The 14,730-nt window shown below is 41.4% G+C and overlaps 1 long non-coding RNA gene across 1 annotated transcript in view; it reads left to right on the plus strand.

The window, feature by feature from the left end:
- The first annotated feature begins 511 nt into the window (after window positions 1–511).
- The window catches only part of LOC132519668 (uncharacterized), a 31,926-nt gene continuing 17,707 nt past the window's right edge, over window positions 512–14,730 (plus strand). Inside the window, exon 1 of the long non-coding RNA XR_009540233.1 lies at window positions 512–594. This is a non-coding gene — a long non-coding RNA (uncharacterized LOC132519668). The remainder of the gene's footprint in view (window positions 595–14,730) is intronic.

Genomic DNA, 14,730 nt, shown 5'->3' on the forward strand with positions numbered 1-14,730 from the left:
CAGTATTTTGTGGGACTATGCTGTTCTCTTTCTGGGAGTAACATTTGGCGTTTCTCTGCAAAAGGGCAAATAGTTTTTTAGACATCTCATGTTCAAGGGTGTGACAGAGGAAGGGACATTGCTGCTGATGGTGATGATAGCTGCCATTTACTGAGCAGACACCAAAACCCAAGCAATTTGCATTGACTCATCACCGCAGAATTGCAAGGGAAATGCTGCTGTTCCCATTTTGAAGATGACGAAACTGAGGGTAAGCAGCATTCCCGGAATCTTACGGAGTGTTGAAGGCAGGATTCAAACGTGGGTCCTTTTGTTTTTAAAGTTTATGTTTTTTCCCCAAAGAAACCTGAGAGGCAAATACTGCCTTTGATTTTTTAATAAAGAAAATTTTGTTCTGAAGTTGCCATGCTATTTGATGACAATGTTTACACGTGCACTATTTATAGGAGTTGGTGCCATGAGGATGCAGTAACAGCTAAGGTACTGTTCCTGTTCTTTAAGGACCCATAGATGGAGCAGTGGCTGCCGACTCGCAGTGATCTTACCCCTCCAAGGGACATTTCTGAAGGTCTGGAGCCGCTGTTGATTGGCAAGGTGGGTGAGCATGTTTGGAACTATTGGTATCTAGTAGGCTGAGGCCGGGCATGCTGCTAAAATCCTACAATGAATCCAGATTTGTTTTTGAGATACCGCTATTGAGATACAGCGGTCTAGAAGAAGAAAATCACTGAAAATATGGTCAGATTTATGCTGTACCATTAATGATGGTGTGGTAGATTGTATTATTTGTCCAAAACATTTGCTGACACTCTCTATTGGGACCTTCTGTGTGGGAGAATGATACCTCTTGCCCCATTCATACCAGGCATGGCCATTTGACTTGCTTTGACCCATGAAATATGGGTAGAAATGTAAAGAGCCGTTGTGTAGTTTTGCCCTCTCTCTTTTCCCTCTGTCATAAGACCATGAGGTTCCAGGCAGGGGCTCCTTCAGCTGGGACCTCAAATGAAGGCAACATGGAATAAGATGCAGTCTACTCCAAAGACTGGAATCATAAGCAAGACATAAACCTTTGGGGAAAGCCTGTGAGGTTTTGAGATCGTTTGTTACTGTAGCATAACTTAGCCCTTGCTGACTAATGTGGATGTAGTTATTATTTCAACAGGTCAGGATGAGGTGGGATTATAGTAGGAGAATAACCTAGAAGAAAAGACTGGAGCCAAGGTATGCTAGACAGAAAAGGGTGGATTTTAATTTTATGTGTGGGAAGTTTAGTAGGGGTGAGAAAGGAAATTAATTCCAAGAGCAGAGGGAAAGATGATTCAGATACAGGGGGCAGGAAATCAGTTAGGCTATGATAATAGTAGTCCCGGTGGGAGGAGCCAGAGTCTGAACATGGGCAGAGTCCATGTACATGAAAAGTTGGAGGCTTATGAAAGAGTGATTGGGAAAGAAAAAAAATTAGTGGGCATGAAAATTTATTTAGTATGGACAATGAGAAGATGATTCAAAGATGATATCAAGATTTTGAGAGTGGTTATCTTGGAAAAAGGTATCACACAAGAACACATTTTGGAATGGATAGGATAAATTTCTTCCAGAGCTTATTGAGCTTGGGATAAAGATGGACTTGTCCAGTGGGAGCTGTTCAGAGGCGTTGGCTATGAGGGTCTGGACAGTGGGAATCGTGGTGAGATTTACATAGTTGGGCATCATCCTTGCATAAAGGTGCAAGTTGGACAATATTATCTAGGGATAGTGGCTGGAACTGAACGTGGAACTTAAGGAAAAGGGGGTTGGGGGTTGGGAAAAAATAAACCTGATGGGAGGAATGTCAGACATTTAAGTAGAAAATGCTGCCATGGCTGGCTGGTAAGGAGCTATGCTTGGAGCTGGCAGAGGTGTAAGGAGGCAAATTAATGCCTTAATGCCTACTCCTTGGTTAACTGCGAAGTGCTTAAAGGCCTTTGCTATTATTCTGAAGCAGTTAAGCTTTGGATAAAAAAAAAAGTAGTCCAAAGTTATAAGGTAAGGAATTTATAAACACTCATAACAAAAATGTAAGTCTGAAATTTTCCTCTGTGTAAAAATGAAAACCAGAATAACAGTAGCACTTACTTGAAAAACATTCTTAACTTATACTTGGAAGTTTATAAAGTTTTGAGCTTTATTATGTCTTTGCTATGCCTACCAGTTAGAAATGAGTTTACTGCATTTTTTTTGTTTATTTACTGGTTGTATTCTTAAGTAAAAATGTTCTCTATTCGATTATGACACATTTATCTTCCTTCTCCGTTTCCACATCTCAGGGCAACCTAACTAGCAGATGTTCACAGCCATAACTGAAGGTCTGAACTTCTTGTCCATGCCCTTCTCCACCCGCTCCAGGGTTCACAGGCAATGCATCCTTTAGTTTTGAAGTTTTGCCGAGGCAGCTCGATAGATGAAATAGGTTGGTGATATGCTACGTTTCTTAAGTCAGACCACCATCCGTTTCTCTTCCTCTGGCTTCACACTTCAGTGTGTTAGGATCTTGGGACATCATGGCAGAGAAATGCTCACTTAATGGTCCATCATCAACCTGCTGGTGGCTGCAGGAATTACAGGCAGAGTGCTTAAGAGAAGTCACCGGGATGCGTGAGATTGCCTAGGGAGAGAAAGCATTAAGCACGCTGGCGTTAAATACCTCGCATCTCTGAGAAGATAGCACTGCTTTCTTCTGAAAGCAGCACTAACCTGAGTGATTTCATCCGGAATAATAATTTCCTTTCATTTCTCAGCCTAATCAGTCTGTCATTTTGTATTTACTATAAGAAAAAGTTCAGGGCCTTTCTCAGATATGGAGAATTTAGGACATAGTCCTCTTTAGGCGTTTATCAAAGTATTAAATCAGGCTAGTCTTTTGGAGAGCTTGCAATTTACACTAGAGAAGGCTGTTTAATCTTTTATTTCCTATGCTTAAGCCATCTTATAGCCATCAGTAAAACATCCTCTCTCATGGCACAGTAAATTGGAACTGTGGAATTAAGTTATGGAGCCTCACGTTTCCAGGTCCTCGAGATGCAACCTTTATCAGGAGTTCAGCATCCTCGCGTGCCTGCTGCAGCAACCCATATTTTGCTTCATGCTTCCGACCTTTCCTTTACATCCCTTTGAAAATTTTGTACACATTGTAACGTACGTGGCAGTTCCTTGGCATTAGCAGCAGGCTGCTAATTCGGTCAGTTAATTCCTGGAAGAGATTACTGAGAGATGCCATCTTAATGTGCTTTATTCTAGGGATGTGCATTTTCCTGTTAATACAGACCTTCTGGAGACATAGAACGTTAACACAAGTAGCTTTCACTAGCAGAATAATGTTCAGGAAAATGAAGGAGATATTTTTTGAGAAACCTTATAACTGCTTTTAATTATACCACTTTAGGGATCAGCAACTTTGCCTCTCCACTCCGTATGTGTAAAGAATAATAACTGAATGCCATTTTCATGTGGGTTGAGCAGAGATAAAACCAGAACCCGTGATTCACATTGTTGCATTTTTAAAATTTTATTTTATTTATTTGTTTTTGGCTGTGTCAGGTCTTAGTTGCGGCACGCGGGATCTTTCGTTGCAGCACGCGGACTTCTCTCTAGTTGCGGCACGTGGGCTCCAAAGCACGTGGGCTCTGTAGTTGTGGCATGTGGGCTCAGTAGTTGTGATGCGTGGGCTTAGTTCCCCCGCAGCACGTCGGATCTTAGTTCCCCGACCAGGGATCGAACCAGCGTCCCCTGCATGGCAAAATGGATTCTTAACCACTGGACCACCAGGGACATCCCAACGTTGTTGCATTTTAATTATTGATTAGGGGTAATCAGATGATTTAGCTTTAAGCAGTTTTCCAGATTCAAATTTGTCCATGATCATTCACAGTATAAACACTTTCTGAAGAAAGTGAATAATTCATAAGACTCAATCAAGACAGACAAGGAGAAGCATGAGGGCAGGTCCTGGTGAGGAGGGTGGAGTCTCTAATCTTGTGATTTGCATAGTGATCATCACTGCTTCTACTTCTCCGCCTTGGCAGAACAGTAGGGATGATTTGGCAGGTCTGTGGGTGGTGGCGGAGTGATGTACCACTCTTGCGCTTAGAATGAAACTAGGGAAAACTCGGGGAGATGAGGAAGAGAAAAATGAAAGGGCTATGCCCCTCCTGAAACAGTTCAAGAATGGGGCTTGGGCCAGGAAATAGCTGGAGCCAAGGACTGGGGAAAGGGCAACGGTGAAAATATCCAACAAATGCCAGGAGCAGGGGCTGGACAGGAGTCCGGAGTGACTCTCCGTGGCTGGCTGCTTCACTACTGGAGGAGATCTGCCCTTTGCCTGTGCTTTGAGACCACGTGAGATTCCCCCACGAGCACGCATCCTTTCAATACCCAGGCTCTGTGCATCTTTGGACATCTAATGGGCTAGGAGAGGGGCTCAAATCTCCACATTTTGGAGGCCCGAAGGGACAGATGGGAGTGTTTACTTCTACTATCTGCAGATGAAAAAAGGGGATTGGATGGGTTAACTTACTCACTGAAATTCTCACAGAAAGAAGGAAGAGTTAGTATTTGAGCAGTGCATTTTTTAACTTCACAGCTGGGGCTTTCTACATGTAATCTGTTTTGTTATAATTGCAGAAAATACCAATGCAGCAAATACTAGAATATAGCTAGAGGTTCTCCTTATGTGTCTTCTCTGTTCTCGGCTGTACATATGTTCTGGGTCCCCCTTGTGGTGGCTGGAGTGGACTAGGCAAGGGTGTTGCACGGATGGGTCCACATGGAGGCCAAAGGGTCCACATGGAGGCCAAAGGGTCCACATGGAGGCCTTAAGTTCTCAGGGAAGCTGGATGAGTGAGGTGTTTTCTTATGACGCTGACAGCATTCAAGTTGAGAGAACTTATGTCATGGTCTAAGAGTAAGGTAGAGCTGTCTGAGGAAAATTGAAATAATCAGAAGAGAATTTTCTCAGACTCCCACCACCCCATCTAACCATGAATAGCAACTGTACCATAGGCTGCCATCCCACCTCTTCCATAGATACACTTCTGTGCCCTCAATCTCTCCACTTTTTCACAAGATCCCATTAACTATCTACCAAAGGACATCACTCCAGCCATTCGTTCTTCTCTCTCTGATCAAGTTTTTACTGTCTCCTGATTCCTAGCAAAAATCACACTTTCTGTTATTGCTCCCATCTTTAAAAATAATCTTCCCTTGACTCCACTTCCTCTTTTAGCTACTGCCCCTTTGTAGCAAACATTTTAACTTCCTTTCTTCCTATTCCTTTTTCAACCCACTCCACTTTGACTTCGTCCCAGACCACGCTACTGAAACTGCTCTTGCCAAGATCGTTAATGCTAAAGCCCAGGATGGATTCTCAGTTCTCATCTTAACCTGTCAGCAGCAGCTGATACAGTTGATGCCACTCATCTCTCTGAAACACCTTCTTCACTGGGCTTCTAAGGCACCACACCCTCCTAGTGGGTTTTATAACATGCTAGACTCTCCTTTTCTGCTTTGTTGCTTCTTTCTCTTGTCCTTGACCTCCCACAGTCAGAGAGCCCCAGGGTTCAACCTTGATCCTCTTCTCTATGTTCACTTCCTAGATGCTATAATTCAGTCTCATAGCTTAAAATGTCACCGACCATCCAAAGACTTCTGCATTTCTCTGTGACATCCAGCTCTCCTATATTAAATTCTCTAGTGGAAATCTCCATTTGAAGGTCTAATAGACATCTCCACCTTTATACATCCAAAAACTGAACTTTTCATCTTTCTCCTAAAATTTGTCCCACCTGCACCTTCCCCCAGTTCAGTCCATGGCAGCTTCATCCTTCAAGGTGCTCAGGATGAAAACCATAGTTAGTCTCAACTCCTCCCTTTTGTTCATATCTCGCATCTAAACATTCAAGAGGTCTTGTTTGCTCTACCTTCTCACCCCCTACACTGCCACAACGCTGGTGTGACTGAATCATTGCTCGTCTGGATGACTGCAGTAACTTTCTAACTGGTATTTCAGCTCCCATCTTTTCCCTCTAGAATCTATCCTCCACATGGCAGCTAGAACAGTGCTTTAGAAACATAAATCAGATAATGTTGCTTCTCTGCTTGAAACCTCCAATGGATTCCCATCTTAACTGGAGTAAAAACTGAAGTCCTTACCAGGCACCATTACCCTCAGAGCTCATTTCCTGCTACCCTTCCTTGTCTTACTCCCTTCTAGGCAAACAGTCCTTAGGGCTTTTGCACTAGAACACTTTTCTCCCGTATAGCCCTGTAGCTAACTCCTTCACTACTCCTTCACTCTTTCAAGATTTATTCAAATGCCACCTTCCCAATGAGGCCCGCTTGACAACACCACTTACAATTGTAGCTGCTTCCCCCTTATTCTCAGTACCCTTGAATCCCTTTACACCGTTCTATCCATTCTTTTTTTTCCCCATAGTACTTAGCACCTTTCAACGTACCTTATAATTTACTCATTTATGATATTGTCTGTCCCTTTCTAGCATGTTAGCCCCACACAGGGCACGGATTATTGTCTGTTTGGTTCACTGATGCTTAAAGTGCTTAGAAAAGGTGCTCGGTATATAGTAGATAATCAATAAATGTTAAATAAATGAATGCATAAGCAATTTACGTTGCCAGGGACAAGAGCTATCATGAGGTCAGAAGCTGGGAAAATTAGGAAATGGAGGAGGGAAACTGGAGAAACAGGATGAGGACCACGGACAAACCTAAGATGGCAGGTTTTGTCTTGTATTGTGGCAGTTGGGTGTGACACATGTAAGTTACCATGCAGCGCCGAAAACCTAGTTTCTTCACAATTCTGCATAGGCTGTGGCTTCCAGAATGTCTACTATTTTGACTTTCCCCTTTGCATACATTTTAGTTTGTTGGAATCCCTTTTAAAAATATGATGCCACAATGAAACACAATATTCCAGATATACTCAGACCAGCATCCCATTTATATCATGGGTCATCATCTCCCTTTGTCTGAACCTGCATGTTCAGTAATGTAGTCAAAGAGATCATTAACTTCCCAGGGTTAAATGACACATGACTCAGAATGAGCCTGCTTTCAACCAAACCCACAAGTTACTTTTGTTTATTTTTTCACACAAACCACACTTCAACAAAATCTGCTTAACTCTATTCTTTTAACCTATGTGTATGACTTTTATATTTTTTCTATTTATTTTCTCTTTTCAGTTTAGATCCATTATTCTTACCTGTCAAGATCACAGTTCAGTTTTTTAGTAAATGCTCACAACTTTTCATTTTTGGAAATCTGACAATTAAAAAAAAACAAAGATTGTTAAGTATTGATAAAATGTTGGCCTGGACAGAGTCCTTGAGAAAACGTACACCAAACTATTACAAACCTTTATTTCCATAACAACAGGATCTATTAATACTCAGGATATATAGGTTTAAGCCAGCTATTTCTTAAGCTTACCCACAAAACTGTTACTGAATAATTTTTCAGATGCTTTGCTGAAATTTAAATGTACTATGCCTATAGGATTCTGTTGATTTCCCAGTCTAGCATTTTGACCAAAAGATAAAATGAGGCCAGTTTGGAATACTTTTGTTAGATAAGCCTGTGTAGCCTTTTAGGGAGCCCCTTATATGAGCTCACAAACCATCTTTTGTTAATTCTGTCTTACAGTCAGGCTTACTATCTCCTATTTGAAGATTTGATCTTCTCCATCACAGTGACATTTTACCTTTGTTTATTTTGTGACATATTTGGTAGGAACAATTCATATACTCCTTCTGGATGATAGGTCCTTGTCATTTAAATTTTAATATATTATTTTCTATAAACGCACATATGAAAGCTTATCATACAGATCATAGTGTCATTTTTCTTTTCCTGTTTTGCCTGGCTCTCTTCTCTCCTTATCCCTCTTCCTCCATTCACACTGTCCATTTGCTCCTGCTGCCAATACTCCATATTGATGCCTAGTGTACATATTACATATTTCCATATATTTTGCACTCATATAATCACAGATGACTTCCTTGATGAACTCTTAGGTAGCCTATTTCAAAGAGAATCAGTTTAATTATCCTTCCCTGAGAGATAATATTACCCATAAAACTGTCCTAGAAGCATCTGTTTACTTTGAGACCCCAATCTAAAAGTAATAGAATAATTCATTTATCCTTTCACTCAATAAGATTCATGTAGCTCCTCCCGTGTCCCAGGAACTGTGCTAGGTTGTGCAGCAATTCTGAGACTTGCCAAGATATTGTGTTTAATCCACCTCTGTATCTTTTCTTTCACCTCTGAGGAAAAAAAATCTCTCCTGCTTAGTAGGCCTCCATTTTGAACTGATTGTTTGTATCCTCTCCAAATTCACCTGTTGAAGCCCTAACCCCCAACGTGGCTATATTTGGAGAGATGGCCTCTAAGGAAGTAATTAAAGTTAAATGATGTCATAAGGGTGAGGCCCTGATCTGGTAAGATTAGTGTCATAAGAAGAGACACCATAGAGCTCTCCCCAGAGGGACATAGAACCTACTGGCTAAGAAACACAGATTTATACCACAGATTTTTGTGAGAGGGAGAAGGGGAGAGAGGTGGTGAACAAAAGTATACTCTGTGGTATACGAGGGAAAATATCTTCATTTAATAACATCAATAAAATTATAGTTATTCATTAGATGAATACTGTTACCTATGTGTCCCAATTTCTTTCAAGACTCAAACATGCAGATTTCTGCTACAATATTCAGCAGGGTTAAATATTAGTGTATTATGAGCCAAGTTGTGTTCCCTTTCCCCCATCACCCCCCATCACCTTGGAGTGTGACTGTACTTGGACGTAAGACCTTTAAAGATGTGATTGAGAGGGCTTCCCTGGTGGTGCAGTGGTTGAGAGTCTGCCTGCTGATGCAGGGAACACGGGTTTGTGCCCCGGTCCGGGAAGATCCCACATGCCGCGGAGCGGCTGGGCCCGTGAGCCATGGCCGCTGAGCCTGTGCGTCCGGAGCCTGTGCTCCGCAACGGGAGAGGCCACAGCAGTGAGAGGCCCGAGTACCGCAAAAAAAAAAAAAAAAAGATGTGATTAAGTTAAAGTTGGGTCATTGGAGTGGGCTTTAACCCAATCTGATTGGTGTCCTTATAGGAAGAGGAGATTCTGATACAAAAAGACACACCAGCAATGTGTATACAGACAAAAGCCTGAGTGAGGGCACGGGGAGAAGGAGGTCCTCTTCAAGTCAAGGAGAGAGGCCCCAGGAGAAACCAAGCCTGTAGACACCTTGATCTTGGACTTCTAGTCTTCACAACTGTGAGAAAATAAATTTCTGTTATTTAAGCCACTCAGGCTGTGGTATTGTGTTATGGCAGCCCAGGCGGACTAATACAGACAGGATATAAGGATTGCATTTGTTTTGTTTTTCTAACCCTCCCTTCTCCTAACGTTTTGCAGGTACTGCAGTTACCTTCTGGTCCCTTTGCTATTTAGGGAAATTGTTCTGGTCTGCTCTCAGGTACCCTGAGCACAGTATTATTTCTATGAGTATTAAGTACTGGCAAATCCATGTGAAGAATGTGATTCTCCTATGTTAACCAAAAAGCTGGCTATCATGGCATTAACCGGTCATTTTGAAAAACATGTAGAGTACAACATTCTATCTATTAAAAATCTGTTCTTCCGAAACAATGCATAAGCTTGCCTAGGACACACTCTGAAAGCACTTTTCATTTATTATCATTTATCATTCTGTTTACTTGAATTTTCCTTCCAGGTTCTGCCTGTAATATTCTCCATCTCCTTTTTATAAGGACAGAATTACAGTGTACCCCTCCTGATGGTGGGAGGGTGGTAGAAACAGATCCTAGAATGAGCCTTAACTCTTAAACCCACACTCAGTCTTCAAGGCCAAGGTGACTCAATGTAGCATGCAGAAAGTGAAGCCAGTGTCCAGGATTGGGGCATGTGGTATTATAAATAAATAAATAAATAGATAGATAGATAGATAGATAGATAAATAAATAGAGATGGGAAACAGCTGGAGTGACTCAGAACTTATTCTCTGGAGCCCAAATCTTCTTGGGGTTCCTTAGCTAAATTCCCACACTTAGTGTATTTTTTTGGGCCAGCTTCTAATCTGTTCCCTGCTTCACCATGGAAGCCTTTGCCCCACAGCTGGGGCTCATTTGGTTTGGATATTCATCTATAAATTGCTGTCAGCAAGGAACTTTAGGAGCTAATTGGTGAAAGTAACCTAAAAAGGGAACCCCAGAAGGGAACCAGAGAGACTCTGAATTTTCATCCTTTCTCTTCCCCTAAGCATTGTGTTACCCCTTGCCAAGAAACAACTAGCTTTGAAGCTTGAGCAATCTCTCTTATTTAAAAGCTAAAAGCCAACTTAGATGAGATGCCATCAAATGAAAGTATGTTTCTCAGTCTTGTAGTTGAAGAGTATGGAGTGGATAGTGTTTGCGATTCAAAGTCCCACTTGGACGCACTTCAAAGAGGGACTCCAGGCAGAACTGCTAAAAGCTCCACCAGCACCAGGACATACAGATTTCTAGCTCAGTTTCTGCATCTGAGGAGGATCATAATTGCTTTCCTTTTAATCTTCTTTGCTGCTTATCAAATGGAGGTCACTTCACAGCAGGACATAGGTTCAAAATAATAAGAGAAAAATTTGTAGTGATTTGATTTTCCTTAAAAAAAAATCTTTGCAGTGATACTGAAGCTTAACAAAAGTGCAGGAATTTAAATTGGAATAAGTGAGTTCAGGAACAACTCAGATGATGGAAAAGCTATTCTGGCATCTAAGAACTGGTAGTGAAACAGGCATAGTAGATGCGAATGTCAGTTCACAAGCTAAGGTGTACAAATGTAAAACTTTCCATTTTTATACAGCAGCTAATTTTTATCTCTAGATTCCACTCCATGAAGGTCATATAACTTGATCTCAGTCTATTCAAGGTCTTCAATGCCCAAATGGCTGCTCAAGGTCACCTGTATACATCCCTCAAATAGGCAGTTTTGTGGTATCCATTATCCAGTACGGATGCGGTCATTTGCTCGTATGTCTTGCCATCTTGATGCCTCTTGTGCCTATGCCTAGCCTATTAGCTCCAGCAGCTCTGTTTACTCCTTCCATGTAGAGTCTGGAGCACAAGGACTCTCAGGCCACTTGACATGGCACACGAGAAATCCTCCCCCAGGTATTTAATCATACCATAGAGACGTACCTGTGTTTTGCCCACTTTCTTCTTTCTCCTAAATACTAGACCTGCATTTAAACACTGCATTCATTCCATTTTTAGGGTCCTTTTCAAAATATGAGTACAGGTTAAGTATGAGTAGAGCACCTACTCTATGCAAAAAAAACCAAAAGCCAAAAACCAAACAACTAAGCAGAATAAAACTTCTTTAAAAAAGAACATATTTCTATTATAGTGGCTTATATTGTCAAATGTAAGAAACATGTGACAGTATAAATAATTAGTATGAGAAAAATGTGATGAATTTTGTGACTTTAAAAAAGTGCATCGGGGCAGGGTGTGAGGACACTAGGAGGATTCTTGGGGGAGAGGAGTCTTGGTCTGGGCCTTGAATGAGGTATAAATTTCTGCAGGCAGATAAAAGGGGATTGCAGGGATAATGGGCATTCCAAGAAAATCTAGTGGTTTATCCTGGCTCTAGATCTCCAATTTAGATGACTTCCAAGAAGCACAGGCAGACTTAGGGTCAACTTACAAGTTGGAATATAACACATGGGGTTTGAGTTTCTTTGAGGTTTGAGGGTGTCAAGGCCAGCTTAGGTGTACCTCAAACAGAGCCAAAACTCTAGATTAGTTTCAGAGCTCTCCTGATCCCCTGGAAATGCTCCTGACCACAAGACCAGTCTCTGGGTCAGAGCAGATGAGGAGATCAGGAAGCCCTCCCCACCAAACCTCCCACCCACTCCAGATGGAGTTTATAATTGCCCCTGTCCCAGCCACCTCTTCAGCCCTTGCTCATCTCCCTCATTGGAGTCATCACATTGCTCACTTTGTTTACAGGGTCATCTTTCCTCCATGCTCTGGTCTCTTTGAGAGCAAGATTCTGTTTTATTCTCAGTGCCCCTTGGTGACTTCAGCATCTAGTACTTTCCTAGAACCTAGCCTAGGAGGAACTCAATTAATTGAGTGGAAATGAAGAGACACCACTGCCAACTCAACTCCCTGCTAGTCTTTACGGAGCTCTGTATTTTTATATAGGTTGTTATGAATCTCATCTAGCTCTTGTGGTAGAAAGTGGGTTGAATTAGATATTCTCTTTTTTTCCCATTTGTTTATTTAATTAAAAACTTTTATTTGTATACACTTTTTACAGGTTACTTTCCATTTACAGTTATCACAAAATATTGGCTGTATTCCCCGTGTTGTACAATACATCCTTGAGCCTATCTTACATCCAATAGTATGTACCTTCCACTTCCCCATCCCTTTATTGTCCCTCCCCCACTCCCCACTGGTTACCACTAGTTTGTTCTCTATATCTGTGAGTCTGCTTCTTTTACATTATATTCACTAGTTTGTTGTATTTTTTAGATTCTACATGTAAGCAATATTATGCACTATTTATCATTCTCTGTCTGACTTCTTTCCCTTAGCATAATGCCCTCCAAGTCCATCCATGTTGCTGCAGATGGCAAAATTTCATTCTTTATTATGGCTGAGTAGTATTCCATTGTATATATATATACCACAGCTTCTTCATTCATTCATCTGTTGATGGACACTTAGGTTGTTTCCATGTCTTGGCAATTGTAAATAATGCTGCTGTGAACATTGTGGTGCATGTATCTTCTTGAATCAATGTTCTTCTTTTGTTTGGATATATACCCAGGAGTGGAACTACTGGGTCATATGGTAGTTCTATTTTTAGTTTTCTGAGAAAACTCCATACTGTTTTTCACAGTGTCTACACCAATTTACATTCCCACCAACAGTATACAAGGATTCCCTTTTCTCCACATCCTTGCCAACGTTTGTTATTTGTAGACATTTTGATGACAACCATTCTGACAGGTGTGAGGTTTTTGTTTGTTTGTTTTTTGCGGTACGCGGGCCTCTCACTGCTGTGGCCTCTCCCGTTGTGGAGCACAGGCTCCGGACGCGCAGGCTCAGCGGCCATGGCTCACGGGCCCAGCCGCTCCGCGGCATGTGGGATCTTCCCGGACCGGGGCACGAACCCGCGTCCCCTGCATCGGCAGGGGAGTCCTCTCAACCACTGCGCCACCAGGGAAGCCTCACTGTGGTTTTGATTTGCATTTCCCTAACTTAGATATTCTTATATTACTATCAGACAGATGAAAGAATGGATTATGATTAAATGACCAAGGTTCCATAGTTAATAAATGCATATTTCTGGACTTGGCATATTTCTGGACTTTGAATTCCACTTTTTTATTGTGCTCTACCTTGTAGAGTTAGTTTCAGACCTGTGCTTATAAAGAGGAACAAGTTCTGAAGAAGATTTTGATGGGACTCACAAAACTCTCTTATAACATTTATCTCACCCACCATTTGCCATGAATTCAGAAACACCCTTCTTTAAAATTTCATTGTTTGTTAAAACATGATTTTTCAGAAGATTACTCTTAAACTTCATGTTTTCTGATAATAATTACTTGACAATAGAGCTTACATGACATGGGTCAGTTTTTCCAGTAATAATTAATAATAATAATAAACATAATAGTAATAAACACCTGATTAGTGCTTTATCTATTTTAATTAGTCCTTGCAATAACCTAAGGAGAGAGATACCATTGTTTTCCCAAACCAGTAGCCACCCAATGTCATCAGACATTTATTAAGGGTCTACCATCTCTACTGCTGTGTGCTAGGAGATAGAGCAATGCATGAATCAGAACAGTTTCTGTCTTCATGGAGCTTTTATTCTAGAAGTGGATAACAGGCCAACAAATGAATATTATAAATCAGACAATGACAAAAGCAATAAAGCAAACAACTATCGTAATGTAATGAAGACTGACTAGGACAAGGGAGGCGTGTGACTACTTTAGTTAATATGGCTGGGAAGTCTGAAACTTAAAGAATGAGAAGGCACCACCAGCAAAAGTTCTATGGAGACCCCTATAGAGGACATGGAATCTCTGCCCCCTTTTCCCATACCTTGCCCTATGCTTCTCTTCCATCTGGCTGATTCTGAGTTAGATACTTTTATAATAAACTTGTAAGTAAAAAAAAAAAAAAAAGTCCTATGGGCAGGAAATGGAGAAGACCTTGTTCCTTATGGCTGGAGCTTGGGAAAGAGTTGAACAAGGGAAAGAGAAGAGGCAAGGCCATTCTTTATATGTAACAGTAAGAGTTTGAATTTATTCTAAGTGCCATGGGAAGAATTTTCCCCAGGGGAGCTTTATAAACATCTCTCTATTTTAATAAGGATGATTTGTAGTTGTTGTAGGTATAGGAGTAGGGAAAACCGTCAGGAGGCCATAGCACAGTGCTGGTCAGAGGTGAAAGCTGCTGAAACCAAGATGGTGGCTGGGCATATGGAAAGAAGGGAGTAGGGTGGGAAATATTTTGGAGGTGGAGCCTACAACTCTTATTGTTGGATTGGATGTGGCAAATGGGAAGAAAGGAAACCAGGATGACTCCTACATTTTTTACCTTAGTCACTGAACGTTTGTGTCATTTTACTGAGATGGGGAAGGA

This window comes from Lagenorhynchus albirostris, chromosome 4 (assembly GCF_949774975.1).
Source record: "Lagenorhynchus albirostris chromosome 4, mLagAlb1.1, whole genome shotgun sequence".
In the NCBI taxonomy this organism is placed as follows: domain Eukaryota; kingdom Metazoa; phylum Chordata; class Mammalia; order Artiodactyla; family Delphinidae; genus Lagenorhynchus; species Lagenorhynchus albirostris.